This window comes from Mauremys reevesii, linkage group 8 (genome assembly GCF_016161935.1).
Source record: "Mauremys reevesii isolate NIE-2019 linkage group 8, ASM1616193v1, whole genome shotgun sequence".
In the NCBI taxonomy this organism is placed as follows: Eukaryota; Metazoa; Chordata; order Testudines; family Geoemydidae; genus Mauremys; species Mauremys reevesii.
The window spans coordinates 32,750,769-32,767,184 of NC_052630.1; the positions used below are offsets into that span (position 1 = coordinate 32,750,769).

Genomic DNA, 16,416 nt, shown 5'->3' on the forward strand with positions numbered 1-16,416 from the left:
GAAGCGATTCTTGTATCTCTACTTATATACAAAAAGAACGGGAGTACTTGGAAACGTCTGAGATGAAAGGCTCCATATAAATGATTGATATAATTAATAATAGCATTCTTCCATACCAGCCTTTTGCCTCACATTCTGGGGTGATCACCAGAACCTGGGTCTTCCTGTCCCCAGTCCTCTAGTTTATTATGGCTCCTCTCTAACATTGCAGCACTTTGGAGTGGATTCTTTTCCCATCATTTCGGTTCACTGGGCTGCAGACTGTGTTTCTGTACTTGGAATAAAACTTCAAAGTATTTTTTCCTGTCTAAAATAAAAGGCCAGGTTATTTCTTAAATGACTGTTTTGAACTTGAATCCAATATTTTCAGTTAAAAAAAAGAGTGAGAAATGTTTTTTGAACTGGAAGCAATCCAAACGATCCACAACTTTTATAGCCCAGCTTCCTTATGAGTCAGGATATTTACTGCCAGATAAATATTATTTTAACTTTCGCTCTGTGGCATAGCAGTGACATCTAGTGGTTAGTAGTTGGCTTAATAAATGGCTAGGTGGGAAATATGACTCTATGGGCATTAGGGGACTGCTCCAATTCCCATTATCCTATTGTTGAAAGTCCATTAGCTTTAATGGAAATTGGATCAGCTCCTTTGAATCCCTCAGTATTTGTCATTAGAATTTTCTGATAGCAAATCCTGCATCTTGGCAGGGGGTTAGAACTGGTGACCACTGCGGTCCCTTCTAGCCCTAGGGGTTGATGATTCTAGGACAAGCTGTAGTTTTCCTCAAGTCCCCATTTATGGCAAGCAACGTGAAATTCAGTCCAGTCCCTTCCTTGGTCCATTTTCGAGCATCTCAGCAGGAATGTGCATTAGCTCTCTGGTGCCTAAACTTTTTATTAAGGCAGCCCACCAAGTGCATTTTTTTCTCTTCCCCCCTCTGCCCCCCATGACCCATGATTACATATTTTCACACTTTATCCTGGCACACGAACCCAGCCCAGCACAGAGGCAAGGTCCTGGAGGGAGGTAGGGAGGGAGAGGAGCATGAGCCCACCCACAGCAGCAGCAGCTCCCTTGACCATGACCAAGTTCTTTGGCCCTTATGACTCAGGGGTGGCAGGGCCAAACGTGAGTGGCACTGTGACCCCATGCACCAGGTTACAATGCTCAAAGTGGAGACCCGGGGCAGCCACACAGGACAGGAGCTGCCAGGTGAGTGAGGACGAAGGCACACTCTCCCACCCACCCTCCCCTCCACACCAAGCCAGGAAAAAATGTATGTTTTCCTAGGGCCCCGCAACCATGACCCGCTCGTGTGTAGGGACCCACCATTTGGGAAACACTGCATTAGCACATGCTAGCAAGCACCCTCGCCTCAAACGAAAACAAGGACAAGTAACATTCTCATTTTTCTACAGCACCATGCCCCCCAAAGCAATTTACACCTTGCAGCCTAAATACCATGGCCGTGATCCAGCTCCCATTGAAAGCAGGAGCGAGACCATATCTTAAATGCTAACAGAACAAAGGCTGAAGTCCTTATTTAGGCCCTGCTCCAGCCCACACAAACTTTAGGCAAGGGAGTAGCAAAGCCCTCAAGTTTTGACTCTACGCTAATGCAGCGTTCAGGCAGCCCAAGTGAAACTGGAAGAGTCAAGAAACACAAGTTTAGGTTCCTATGGCAATATTAGAGTAGCCATTGCTCTCAAGTGTAATAGTTTATATTCCTGGTGTGGGAGTTGTTTTTTTAAATAGGTAGCTTAACATATTTTTGTTTATTATGGAATAGCATTAAGATTACATCCTACCTATTTCCATTATAAAGCCATGGTTTTAGCTTCCTCTTCCTTCCTTTCAATGTCTTTGCCTTAGAAAAATAGCTGGGCCCAAAAATTGTCAGGTTTCCTCTGAAGGCCAAGGAGAATGTGTCTGCAAAGTCTGAAGAAAATTGCTCAACTGGCTCTGCAGTGACAGGTCATTAAAAATGGCTCCGATTTGAAATGTTAACATAGATCTAATGTTCTTTTTGTCCCTCTGGCTCAAAAACAGTTTGTCACTTGTTCAGACTTTCCATGTAGTTAAATTGCCAGTTCTGTTCAAAGAAAACAGGTAGTAATTAAACAAAGCTATGAACATTTTTTTGCTTCTAGTTATGGACCTTTTCTCTACTGGTGTTTAATGGGAGATTTTTGGGAGGAGCAGCAGCAACTATGTTTTGGTAAGAACGCTGCCCTATGTTGGCTGCCTGCAGCTTAAAAGACCAGAAGGATCTTCCCAGAGCCAATGGTGATCTCCCTTCAGCTTAAGTAAAAGCCTGTGTTATGCAGCTGTAGGACCAGGGTTCCCGTCTTGGCTCTGCAGGTGTGTCTGTTTTACTGTGGAGGGATTTACTTTTCCCTTCGGCAGCTGTGCCAAGACTCAAGAGGAAAACATTGCTGGGAGGCATCTAACTTAATATTTGCTTTGAGTCTGCTTTTCGCATGAGATATTGCCAAGTGCACCGCACCTCCCCGCAAACACCCAGGCTTGTTAGAGAGGTGGGTGGGGGGTGGGTGTCTCTCTCTCTTTTTCCTCATTCAGTTTTGAAATCCAGAGCTAAGAACTTAGACTTTTTTCCTATGTATGTAGTCAAGCCTCCTTTCACAAATGGCAGGGTAAGGAGCTGAACAGTCAGACGCCACGTTTCCCTCAAGCACCAAAGCAGATACCAAATTAAAACCCATGGCTGTGTGTCCCAAATACTTGGTGAAGCTCAGCTCTAGAACCAAACTTTGCCACTTAGATCCTACTTTATTAAGCGCCTACGGTCAAATTAGCCCAAATTAGGTCCTTAACTCTCATCAACTCAATTTGCCTGAACATACACCAGGCAGAGTCCTTTCCAGGACCAGCTATCACAGTCAGACATTATCTCCAGGAATTACACACTGTTCCTTCGCACAAGGCAACATACTGTACATGCTGAAAAGTGGCATGTCAAAGCCATCGCCTGGGAGAGACTTCGGATAGTCCATCAAACCCGCCGGGATATTTATACACCTGCATTTTCAAACATGCTCTAGCTTCTCCTTTTCTAAATACATGCAGTCCCGTTAAACGCTCAGCCTCCCTGACCCACACATGCCTCTTTTATCTGACCAACCAGCTGTTTTTCTGACCTGCTCCCATAAACATATTTGCATGTGTTGATTTTGCAGTTCAATGGGAAAAAGAAACTAGACAACCAGCTATGCATGTGACTTTGGTATGTATCCAGCTACCATACAGAAACCTCTCACCCTGTCCGTTTATTTGTCTGTTTAGTTTACATGAAGCAAAATGGCCTGTAAAGTTTATACAAACAGGTCCAGAGGGTGGGTTATGAATGATTTTTTTTAGTATCAATTTTAGTATTTAGTTTTCCATGGGAGAGATACTGTGTTCAGTCTGCAGTCAGATCACCTCAAGCTGTGATCTCTTAAGCTGAAAAGTCAGTGCTTGGCAGGGAGAACTCCACGCTAAGCCCAGGCAATGGAGATGACTATTCAGTGAATGGTACATTTTCTTCTCAGTAAGTTAATACCAGTGTTAAGAGTCACTGTGCCGCTGGAGCTGTCTGTCACATATGGTCATGAAGCATCAAGTCAAGGTCTTGACTGCTAATTGGTCATTTAAGATCACATAGCACATTGCACCCAATACTTGAGGTGCAAATTTCATGAGATGCTGTATCAGCTGCTTTAACACTGTAGCTAAGGTTTTTCACAGCCTTGCATACTTGAGATCTAACTCAGAGTCTCACTAAGCCTGCTGCTTCTTTTATGATGCCGCAGCTACTGACAAAGACATGAGGCAGCGCACATAATGGGGCAACAGGAGCTTAATCTGAGGCGGTATGGAACAGCCCCGGTGCTAACTGAAGTCAATAGGAGTTGAGAGCACTCAGCACCTTAAGGTTTGGGGCCCATGGTTTTCAGAGGAGGAGATGGAGAAACTCATTCTCCATGAGATGTAACTAGTGGAGTCTATATTTTAACACACTGGATTCCTGAAGATAAATATGTCTCAAAAGTCCTAAAATCCAATACCGCAGTTAGGGGGAATAGGAAGTCAGGCAGTTCTAATGATCAGAAGAAGCACATGTTCGTACTGAAGAAGTTATTGAAAAAGCTTCCATCCTGGGCCTTGTCAACAGTAGGGGTTTTTGACCATAACCTTCCACCATGGGATCAACTCCACCACTGGCAACGCTACGGTAGACTTGGCACTGGCAGCCATATTGCTAGGCCTGCTCTGAGCAAGGTTAGACAATAAGGTTGTTAAACCCCTTGTGTCTGCCTAGCACTCTGTCTACACTAGTGCACCTACTGGTGGGACTGAAACAGTGGTAGCAATAGTGGGAAGTTTATGGCAAAGAAAGTCTAGTGTAGATACCACACTGATGTCAAGGCTCTACACCCACCTTTGCTGAAATCTCCCCTTTGTGCATAGCAATCATTTACAGTCAGATGTTGCCTCCTGCTCATTTTCATTCCCTTGTTTTGGCTTCTGTAGCCCTTTCCCCCACAGAGGCAAACCAACCTGTCACCAACAGTAAAGACTGCAGCTTGATTTTCAAAGGTAGGCACCCTAAATCCCACTGGAATTCTATCAGAGGCAGATGCCTAACTCCCATAGGCTCCTGTGAAGATCCCAGCCTGTATGTGTAAGTAAAGTCGAAGGCCCATTCACTTACCCTTGGTGTTGCAAACAGGTGAACTGTAAAGAATAGAGCTATGCTCCCTCCCCACCTGGCTTTTGGGGATTAAAATGACGTGTCAATCTGAACCTACTCGTAAAGTTATAATGGGATGTCAAGGAATTTATTGCCAAGTCTGAAAAAGAAAAACATTTCAACATCCCTACGGCCTCTCCACAGTCCTATAGCCTGCTGAGAAGTAGGCTCTAAAAGTGCTGTCCTCACCAATCGCTGTGACCTTTGACTTCTATGTGGAGGCATTGTTTTTCACTCAGCTATAAATAAGTGTCTGAATTCTGGGCCTTTTCAAAGGGAACATGCATCTGGAATTTTATGTGGCAAAGCTTGGGTTAATGCTCCAGCAGTTTGTATAGGCAGTAAAAGGTAATTGCATGTAAAACTTGTGCAATCCCCCTATGTAAGGAGCTTTGCTCCTCACAAATCATTCAAATTAGACAGAAGGATTGGGCATGTTCCCTTGAGTACCAGAGTTGGTCTTCCTGGTTCTATTTTTTGTACCTTACCTGAAATGTGCAATCATGATTTAATATTTTGCTCTAGACCCGGATGTCTTCTGGCCCAAATTTGAGAAACAGGAGAAGCTAGGGCATCATAACATTGTATCTAGGTAAGCTGTCAGAGTTCATCAGTTGGCAAAAAACAGTGTTACCACTTTTATTTTGTGCAATGAGCGAACTCAAGAATAAATAAATAAATAAATGAAAAACTCACCACTGTTTGTGTGTAACTCTAGGAGATTTTCTTCTGCAACTCTGCAGCCAAGCTAGCAGAGGAAGCACAAGCTAATGAAGAAACCCAACTCCCAGAGCTACACTTGCCTTATTGACAACATTCGGAAGGATCTGATGACAGGAATGGAAGGCAAGGCAAAATCCTAAAGGACAAGAGTAGAACTGGTTGCAAAAAAGGTAAGGGATATTTCAATTGTTAAAAATCGACAGACATTAAAATTTTTTGCTTTGATTGAACTTTTCCATTAAATTTTTCTTTTCTTCTAAGAAAAGTTTCAAATCAAATTTTAAAAAAAGATTTGTTATACTGAAGGAGGAAAAAAAATCTCTCACTTTACTTTTTTCCACTAGGGGGAAAAAAAGGGAGGTGTTTTATTACCCACAGAAATGGACCACCACATTTTTGAAACAATCTAAAAAAAATGGAAGTCGTTCATTTTGAAAATTTTCATTTTAAAATGGTACATTTTGACCAAAAGTTATACAAATATTCATTTTGAATAATTTTCCCACAGAAAATGAAACTTAGGCCACATTTTTTCAACCAGCTCTAGAAGACAGTACAAATAGTTGCCCAGCATTAAGGGCAAAGCTGGGGAGGGTGGAATTTTGACAAAAGTAGTAGAAATAGGAACTAAGTGTCTGGGTTGCAAAGAGAGACCTGCTCAGCCAGATCCAGTCATATGCTGGAGCCAGTGTTGGGATAGAATGGAAGCTGCTGGTGTTTCTCCTATTTGGGGACTGTGAGGGCCAGCACAGGGCCCTCTGGGTCACTGCGGGGGTACAGATTCACCAGGACACTGGGCTATCCCAGACATGCAGGCTCCCACCTTCAGCATGTCCCCTGCTCACTCTGTCCTGCCTGACAGTACCCGCGTGTATTGACTCCATGTGCCAGGGGTATTCCCCAAGGAGTAGGGTTCTGAGAGCCCTTTGTGGCAGCCAGCTGATGCAACAGGACCATACGGCAACCAAGAATTGGTTAAAAAGGGTTGGGATACTGACTCAGCCCAGAATTTTCCAAAGATCCTAATGGAGTTAGGCACCTAAACACCATTGAAAACCAGTGGGATTTGGGAACCTAGTTTCTTCAGTCTTCTTTGGTAAGTGAGGAAGTGGGATACCAGGAGGAAACACAAGGAGGAGGGTACAACAGGGGAGGCATCCTGATGCATACTGAAAAAGTAGGGTAATTAGCTAGTTATTTTAGGTACCTATACACGAACGCAAGAAGCCTGGGAAACAAGAAGGAAGAATTGGAACAGTCAAGGAACTATGATGTGATTGGAATAACAGAGACTTGGTGGGATAACTGACATGACTGGAGCACTGTTATGGATAAGTATAAATTGTTCAGGAAGGACAGGCGGGGGAGAAAAGGTGGAGAAGTTGTACTGTATGTAAGAGAGCAGTATGACTGCTCAGAGCTCCAGTATGAAACTGAAGAAAAGCCTGTTGAGAGTCTTTGGGTTAAGTTTAAAGGTGAGCGCAACAAGGGTGATGTCATGGTGGGTGTCTTCTACAGACCACCAGACCAGGAGGATGAGGTAGACAAGTCTTTCTTTGGACAACTAACAGAAGTTTCCAGATCACAGGCCAAGTTCTCACAGGGGACTTCAATCACCCTGACATGTGCTGGGAGAGCAATACAGCAGTGCACAGACAATACAGTAATTTTTTGGAGCGTGTTGGGGACAACTTCCTGGTGCAACTGCTGGAGGAACCAACTAGGGGTCATGGTCCTCTTGACCCGTTGCTCACAAAGAGGGAAGAATTGGTAGGGGAAATAGAAGTGGGTAGCAACCTGGACAGCAGTGATCATGAGATGGTCAAGTTCATGATCCTGACAAAAGGAAGAAAGGAGAGCAGCAGAATACAGACCCTGGACTTCAGGAAAGCAGACTGACTCCCTCAGGAAACTGATAGACAGGATCCCCTAGGAGACTAATATGAGGGGGAAAGGTGTCTAGGAGAACTGGCTTTATTTTAAAGAAGCCTTATTGAGGGCTCAGGAACAAACTATCCCAATGTGCATGTAACCCTTCTGCCGGGCCGAAACGATAGCAGCAAGGGCCGGGTTCAATACATAGGGGTCCTTTCCCCACAACATAATGCAAAACCAGCTCGAGCCCCCACCCAGTGACCTGGGAAAATCTTACACACACCCCTGGGCGCCTCGAGGAGGCAATACTTTCCCTCTCGCAAGCACAGAGTCTTGATGTAGCAGAAAAGATTTAATTACATGAGATAAACAACAAGCATTAAATTGGGAAAATACCTCAGCTAGAGTTCATAGATCAAACCGTGAGCAAAGACCCACCCCAGCAAATTGGGCCGTGTCCTTCTCTCGGGGCCCTTGAGTCCAGCAACCCCCAAATCACCCAGAGTCCCAAAAGTCCCACAATCCAAAAGTCTCTGTCCCGGGTCAGTGCAGCCCTAGAGTTCAAGAGTCTATCTGCAGAGGTCCCCCTCCCCAGCCTGGGTAGAAAGGGGCACCTTACGTGGTTCGGGGCCAACTGCCCTGCCTCTTTGTGGGGTTCTGCTTCCACCAGTCGTCCCTGCAAACTGCTCAGCTTCGCTTGCTCTGTGGGCTGCTCCACTCGTCCCACAGCTGCTCCGGTCCACCAGCTGTCCTGTGATCCGCTCCAGCCGTCCTCGCGAGCTGCTTGGCTCCACTCACCCAGTGGGTTCACAAACTGCTCCACTCCACTCTGCCAGCTGCTCTGCTCCACAGTATTGCTTCAGGCTCCCCCACTAGTTAGCACAGTACTAGGTGCTCTCAGCTCAGCAAGTCCAGCTCTTTAGTGATTTCAGCTCTTAGTGATTCCAGCTCACAGTAGGGGAGCCCAGTGCCAGTACACCACTAGCCCAAAGTGAGTTCAGCTCAGTAACCTGTAACTAGATTCTTAAGGGAATCAAAAATTAACTCTGACATTCCACAGTGGAGAGAGGCATAGATAGAACTGGTGCTTCAGGCTCGCACAAGGTGCCTATGCCACCAAGTACAGATATCTGTCCCAGCCACTCTCCTTTCAATGGGTTTTGGAACCCATGTCCCTTGTCTAGCAAGTGCTATTTAGTTGATAATGAAACCCTCTATCATAAGACAATTTTGTAGTTCTTCATTTACTTAATCAGGGTGACAACATTTTATTCCTCCTGCCCCAATAACAAAGAATTTGGGGATCCCACAGCTGTGAAAATAACCATCCCAGGCTGCTATGTTCTATGATAAGTGGGGTGGGAATGCCAATGCAAATAACTGAAATACTAATGCGAATACTTGAAACTTTTCTGCACTCCCCATAATTTACCACCAGATGTCAGGGTAGAGCTCATCCTGACTCTGCTTACATGCAGAAAGAACAGCAAATATGGCAGGCGACCAGCTTGGATTAACAGAGATATCTTCGGTGATCTTAAACACAGAAAGGGTGTCCCTAGCCTCTGTTCGTCAGAGGATGGAGATGGATGGCAGGAGAGAGATCACTTGATCATTGCCTGTTAGGTTCACTCCCTCAGGGGTACCTGGCATTGGCCACTGTCGGTAGACAGATACTGGGCTAGATAGACCTTTGGTCTGACCCGGTACGGCCTTTCTTATGTTCTTATGTAAAGGAAGCTTACAAGAAGGGGACACTTGGACAAATGACTAGGGAGGCAGATAAAAATATTGCTCAAGCATGCAGGGGTGTAATCAGGAAGGCCAAAGCACAATTGGAGTTGCAGCTAGCAAGGGATGTGAAGGGTAACAAGAAGGGTTTCTACAGGTATGTTAGCAACAAGAAGATAGTCAGGGAAAGTGTGGGACACTTACTGAATGGAGGAGGCAACCTAGTGACAGATGATGTGGAAAAAGCTGAAGTACTCAATGCTTTTTTTGCCTCAGTCTTCACAGACAAGGTCAGCTCCCAGGCTGCTGCACTGGGCAGCACTGTATGGGGAGGAAGTGAGCAGCCCTTGGTGGTGAAAGAACAGATTAAGGTGCGGAGGGAGTTGGCTGATGTGATTACAGAGCCATTGGCCATTATCTTTGAAAACATCCATGGTGATCGGGGGAGGTCCCGGACAATTGGAAAAAGGCAAATATAGTGCCCATCTTTTAAAAATGTAAGAAGGAGAATCCAGGGAACTACAGACCTCACCTCAGTTCCTGGAAAAATCATGGAGAAGGTCCTCAAGGAATCCATTTTGAATCACTTGGAGGAGAGGAAGGTGATCAGGAACAGTCAGCATGGATTCAGCAAGGGCAAGTCATGCCTGACCAACCTGATTGCCTTCTACGAGAAGATAACTGGCTCTGTGGATATGGGGAAAGCGATTGACATGATATACCTTGACTTTAGCAAAGCTTTTGATACGGTCTCCCACAGTTTTCTTGCCAGGAAATTAAAAAAGTATGGATTGGATGAATGGACTATAAGGTGGATAGAAAGCTGGCTAGCTCATCAGGCTCAATAGGTAGTGATCAATGGCTCCATGTCTACTTGGCAGCCATATCAAGCAGAGTGCCCAAGGGGTTGGTCCTGGGGCCAGTTTTGTTCAACATCTTCATTAATGATCAGCTTGATGGGATGGATTGCACCCTCAGCAAGTTTGTGGATGACACTAAGATGGGGGGGAGTGGTAGATATGCTGGAGGGTAGGGATAGGGTCCAGACTGACCTAGACAAATTGGAGGCTTGGGCCAAAAGAAATTCGATGAGATTCAACAAGGACAAGTGCAGAGTCCTTCACTTAGGACAGAAGAATCCCATGCACTGCTACAGGCTGGGGACTGACTGGCTAAGTGGCAGTCTGCAGAAAAGGACCTGGGGATTACAGTGGACGAGAAGCTGGGTATGAGTCAACAGTGTGCCTTTGTTGCCAAGAAGGCTAACAGTATATTGGGCTGCATTAATAGGAGCATTTCCAGCAGATGGAGGGAAGTGATTATTCCCCTCTATTTGGCACTGGTGAGGTCACATCTGCAGTATTGCATCCAGTTTTGGGCCCCCAACTACAGAAAGGATGTGGGCAACGAAAATGATTAGGGGGCTGGGGCACATGACTTATGAGGAGAGGTGGAGGGAACTGGGCTTATTTAGTCTGCAGAAAAGAAGAGTGAGGAGGGATTTGATAGCAGCCTTCAACTTTGGAGTAAGGCCTCATCTGGAGTACTGTGTCCAGTTTTGGGCCCCACACTACAAGAAGGATGTGGAAAAATTGGAAAGAGTCCAGCGGAGGGCAACTAAAATGATTAGGGGGCTGGAGCACATGACTTACGAGGAGAGGCTGAGGGAACTGGGATTGTTTAGTCTGCAGAAGAGAAGAGTGTGGGGGGATTTGATAGCTGCTTTCAACTATCTGAAAGGGGGTTCCAAAGAGGATGGATCTAGACTGTTCAGTGGTACCTGATGACAGAACAAGGAGTAATGGTCTCAAGTTGCAGTGGGGGAGGTTTAGGTTGGATATTAGGAAAAACTTTTTCACTAGGAGGGTGGTGAAGCACTGGAATGGGTTGCCTAGGGAGATGGTGGAATCTCCTTCCTTAGAGGTTTTTAAGGTCAGGCTTGACAAAGCCCTGGCTGGGATGATTTAGGTGGGAATTGGTCCTGCTTTCAGCGGGGGGGTTGGACTAGATGACCTCCTGAGGTCCCTTCCAACCCTGATATTCTATGATTCTACCTGAAGGGGGTTCCAAAGAGGATGGAGTTAGGCTCTTTTCAGTGGTGGCAGATGACAGAACAAGGAGCAATGGTCTTGCAGTGCGGGAGGCCTAGGTTGGATATTAGGAAAATGGGTTAGCTAGGGAGGTAGTGGAATCTCCATCCTTAGAGGTTTTTAAGGCCCGGCTTGACAATGCCCTGGCTGGGATGATTTAGTTGGGGTTGGTCCTGCTTTGATCAGGGGGTTAGACTAGGGTTGAAAGAGACCTCAGGAGGTCATCTAATCTTCTATGATTCTTTGAACATCCCCTTCCCATAAGGCCTGAGTGGAGTATTTAAACACCTAGAATTCTCCACTGACTTGCATCATATATAGTCATCGTGTTTTATATCCACCATGCACTCTCTTTGCATGGTGTATATGACTGCACGATGCAGGGCCGAATCAAGCCTGAGTTGTCTAAATGGCAGGAATGCCATTCAGGCATGATAAGCTAAAACGGCCCACTCTGTGTTAGCAAGACAACCCCAGATGGGCTGGCATTAACTAAATGACAGGATCAACCCACTTAACACCAGAGCCAGGTGGCCAAAAGAATAGGAGGGAGTGATTTCTGAGTTACGAGCCAAGCATGTGTTCTTACCCTGGGGCTTGAATGTGTTTGGGGAAGATTTAAGACTCTCAGAGTCTTGGGACACTTTGGACAGAAAACACCCTGCTCTTGGCTGGAGGTGCTGAGACACAAAGCTGCTCTTGCTGGAGTTCTGAAAATAGTTCTGCACCTGTTATTTGCTGCAGCTTTGCCAACAAAAACGCCTGTTGGGGGATGTAAATAACTTGTCAATAAAATAGACAAGGAACAAAGGGTCTGTCTCCACTCCTCTCTCCCCTATCAAGGAAATAGCCCAGTCCAAGAGTCCAAACCCTTGCTGACCACTCAGAAGCCAAGACAATGTGTTACCAAGACACTGTGTTAAAAAGTGGAGAGTAAAAGAAACCAGACACACCACCAAAAACCATGCAACAAAATGTGTTCCTGTTACTACTTCTATGTTAAAAAAAATCTGGTGTCTATTTAAAAAATGAACTGAATGTAACTGAATGACTGAAAAGGGCAAGCAAGTAACTGTGGGTACGTCATCCCACCTTTCTGAGCCTCTCCTGTCTGTTGTCTGTCTTGTTTATTAGAATGTCAGCTCTTTGGGGCAGGGACTGTTTCTCACTCCGGCTGTACAGCACCTAGCACAATGGAAACTTGATCTGAGTTGGGGCCTGCAGGCACCCCTATGATGTACATATATGACATACATAATACGACAATAAAGGGCATCCAATATTATAAACAAGACTTTCAACGTGACTAGTGATTTCAGGTGGGTCCTTTAGGGGGCACCCAGCTTGAGATGCCATAAAGGGGCCTGGTTTTCTCAGGGCAGGCAATGGACACCCTCTGGAAATCAGCCCCCTTGTAGTCTCTCTCAGGTTAGGCAACCAGAAAAACTGAGGCTCCAAAAATCAGTAAGCAAACTTGGCCTATGACTTTGAAGTGGAGACAGGAAAGTCAGGCCTGTGTTTAATACAAGACCATAGTTGAACAGGCTATGGTTGGAATAGATATGGTATGATGGGAGATAAAGAACAAAGCTGCTCACAAGAGTTTTTGGTAGCAGAGGGTGGTTATCTGTGGACTAGAATCCCAAAGACAGCAATGGAAGCTGCGATTGTACATCTAGGGGAAGGTTTTCAAAAGTGCTCAGCATTGACCTAACTCTGCTCCTCCCACTGAAGTTTCCCATTGACTTTTAATGGGAGCACAGTGAGGTCAGTTTGGGAAAACCCATCCACACTGGATGAAAAGACAGACTGAAAACGTTAGAGAGAGAATACAGAGCACAAACACTAGCCGGCTGGGCCTTGAAGCATTCCAGAGACATGGTGATCTAAAGGGCTAACAAAGCCAGCTCCTCCTGTCTCTTCACCCATCACTCCAAATAGCTCCTACTCCTGTTGCTCAAGGGGAAGTAGACATTCTTACTGCATAGCACCTCATCACACATTGAGCCCAAGGATGAATACCTGGCCATACATTTCACATGCAAAAGGTCACTGTGCATAACTTTTTGTTGAGTCGGCATAATCTACCAGCGAGATTTGAAAAGGAGTCTTACTAACCAGTTAGAGTTACTCATCAGCTAGAAAAATGTCATTGCTACCATGTTAGACACATAGCTGGTGGTCATCTCAAGGGTGGCTGTAGAGGTGGGAAGTGGTGCGGTTTTCTATATTGCATATTGTTTAAATGTTATCGGGCATCCAATTTGAAAAAAACATAAAAATCACAAAAAGGTCCATAATTTAAAGAAAGTCTGATTTTGACTGAGATTGGCAAAAGTCTGGTACAAACAGTATGAGCTTGTTTGTACCATGTTCTAATGTGGTCATGTGAATTATGCTAGATGGGATTGCATAAATGTAGCAGAAGCCAGACTTCTTGGAGGAGAAGCCAGATATATATCATGCCCTAGCTGAGAGTCAGGAAGCAGTACACTGGACTGCCAGATCCAACAGTGGTGTCTGGCATGAGATGGCCATTAAGCAATCTCTCAACAAGGACTGTGGGAAGCATCAGCATCTTTGCACAAAAGATAAGGCTCTGACCAAGTATTACCTGACTGCACATTTTAAGGCAACTGTAACAGCAATGACAAAACAAATGTGTGGGATGCACCCTTCTACAACAGATCTCTGCAAAGAAGCTACCACAATGTGGATGGCTGCAGAGGAAACTCCTTTCCAAGATATTATAAAAGTTGTGGCTGAAAGAATAGCAAATCTTCTGAGCACTGAACCTAGAACAAGCCCAGCCAACAAGACAGTCACTTGTGGACATTGCAATGTCTACTGGGGTGAAATTGCAGAATGTTTGTGCATGAGAGAAAATGGCACACAAGAAATGAAGCAGTAGGTTGCAAATCTTTGATCCTATAAAAAGGCTTAATCTCAAATCATTTGGTAATTGCAACAAAACAGTTGAACAAAAGATGCAGAAGACAGCGCAAGCAGTAACTATTGGTCATAAGATATTCAACAAGCTGACAATTATTGTCCAGTCCAGATGTTGATAACCAGAGTTTGATGAAATATGAGCTGGCACCTGTCCACTTTCCCTCTTCAGCTTGGATGGATCTCTAAGACAGACCCAAAAGAGCAACACGCTGTCTTAGCTGGAGAAAAAAATCTGTCAACTGTTGAGTTACCCAGCATCTGACGAGCCAACATTAGCTATTACTGACTTCACAATGCATCTGCAGATGGTGTGTGCTGAAACTGCCAAGTGCAAAACTTTGGGGGCGCTGTCTGATCAGCTGCTGAACATTACCCTTGGATTAAAATGACTACATAGCTGTTGGTGGTGACAATTATGCGAATGAAGAATCAATCAAATCTGCTAAGAGAACCCGCAGGGGGGATGTCCAAACACAAGAAGTTCAGAACCCCACTGTGTTAGCACCATTACCAAAGCAACACTTAAAGACGAGATCAGCTTCAAAGAATAAATCAGACATTGCCAACTTTCTCCCGAGTCAATGAATTGTGAAGTGTGAACTGAGATCACCACCTGGTCATGAAGTATACCTTGATGGAGGGTTTCACAACATTGCACAAACAGTGAAGGTAGTGCCCGGCAAACATTCTTCAGTACTGGACCTCGAGGCAGATCACCAGGAAACAGTCATGCATGTTGCTCATTCAGAGCAAACACTTGGAGTAAACAGGGTACTAATGTGAAGCTTGGACTCAAATGTTACATCTATGTACCCAAGATATTGCTCTATTCTTGGAATAGATTAATTCTATTTCAAAACTTGGCACTGGCCAAAGGAGAAGAAATTCATTCCCATGCACAGTGTGGCTATGGAGCTGGGAACAAAGTGTCTCATTCTGCCAAAGAATGAGAAGTATCTCATGCTGTCAGTGGATGTGACTACTTCAGCTTTCAGTGGCATGGGTAAAAAAGAGATGGCTGAAGACAAAAGGTGAAAATCCAGAGCTCGCAGAGGGTTTGGAAGATCTTGGGAGCAGTACATTTCAGATAGAGGAAGGGACAGAGGCAGCCTGGTATTTTAATTGTACTGTGGTCAGAAACTGTGGATAATGTGCACTACAAGTTGTTTGCTAAGAAGAAAACCAGTGAGAAACTGCCACCAACGATGGACTCCTTTGGGCAGCATCTGAAACGTGCAAATCTGCAGTCATACATGTGGAATCATGCAACAATTCAGCATCTTCAAGTGTCTCTTGTCAACAACTGTTGGCTGAAGATAGCATGGGACAACTTGGGCCTCACATAATGGTGCTGCCACCTACTACAGAAGCCATCCTCACCTTTGTGCAGCATGGCTGTGCGAATACCTGGGCAACAAGGGGATGCAAATGCCACAGGGAAGATTTGGTGTTAGCTCTGATGCCAGCAGCTGTGGCAGTGTGGCAACAGAGCACTGAACACATCAGTCACAGATTTGGAGGGGGAGGAAAAATGTTTCAATCATCTGCAAATTACTGTGACTATTTTTGTGCGTAAAAATAGCTTGAAGGGGTTGCTGCATTAGACATTCAGGAGCACAGTTATACGTAGGAGGTTACACAAGAGTATGTGGTTATAATGTGTAATTCACATGATATATTCAAACAAGACATTATATGGTCCTTCTGCTAAGAGTTATTACTGTTGTATAAGCAGTTTACATGTATTGTCATAGTTCTCAGTGATAGTAAGACAATAATTACAGTTGTACCATGTGTGCTTTAGATGTATGTCTCCAGCCAAACAGCGTCAAAAATATATGTTCTATAATTGGGGAGTAAGGGTCTTACTACCAGTATAACTTCATCAAAATAGCATACATGGAATGTTCTCAAATCAGTCCATTCTACAAATAATGACAAATATTTTGATGTGTTACATAGTATAAACACTCATATTATTGTGTGACTACAGTCTTTTGCCTGAGCCAAAAGCAAAAAAGTATGGGGGAAAATGCATATCTATCACCTGGGGCTAAATATTTCCAACCTGTACTATTTTGAGTCCATAATTGTATTATCAATTGTATTTAGAAGCTTCCTGACAATTTTGGTCAGAACTGAACTGAACTCAGAATATTCTCTGAGTTATGGCACTTTTTGTGATTTTATGATTTTTTCAGATTGGATGCCCAATTATGTTTAAACATGACATGATACAGAAAACCTGCACCACTTCCCACATCTACATCCACCCTTGTCATGACCACTAG

The 16,416-nt window shown here is 44.6% G+C and overlaps 1 long non-coding RNA gene across 3 annotated transcripts in view; it reads left to right on the forward strand.

Moving 5' to 3' along the window:
• The first annotated feature begins 1,121 nt into the window (after nt 1-1,121).
• LOC120370887 overlaps nt 1,122-16,416 on the forward strand; it is a 67,750-nt gene continuing 52,455 nt past the window's right edge. For 2 of the 3 annotated variants that reach the window (XR_005584037.1, XR_005584039.1), the window contains exons 1-5: nt 1,122-1,213; nt 3,199-3,245; nt 4,535-4,600; nt 5,280-5,346; nt 5,473-5,647. This is a non-coding gene — a long non-coding RNA (uncharacterized LOC120370887). Of the gene's footprint in view, nt 1,214-3,198; nt 3,246-4,534; nt 4,601-5,279; nt 5,347-5,472; nt 5,648-12,016; nt 12,141-16,416 lie in introns of those variants that run through there. The other variant, XR_005584038.1, reaches the window with a different exon arrangement.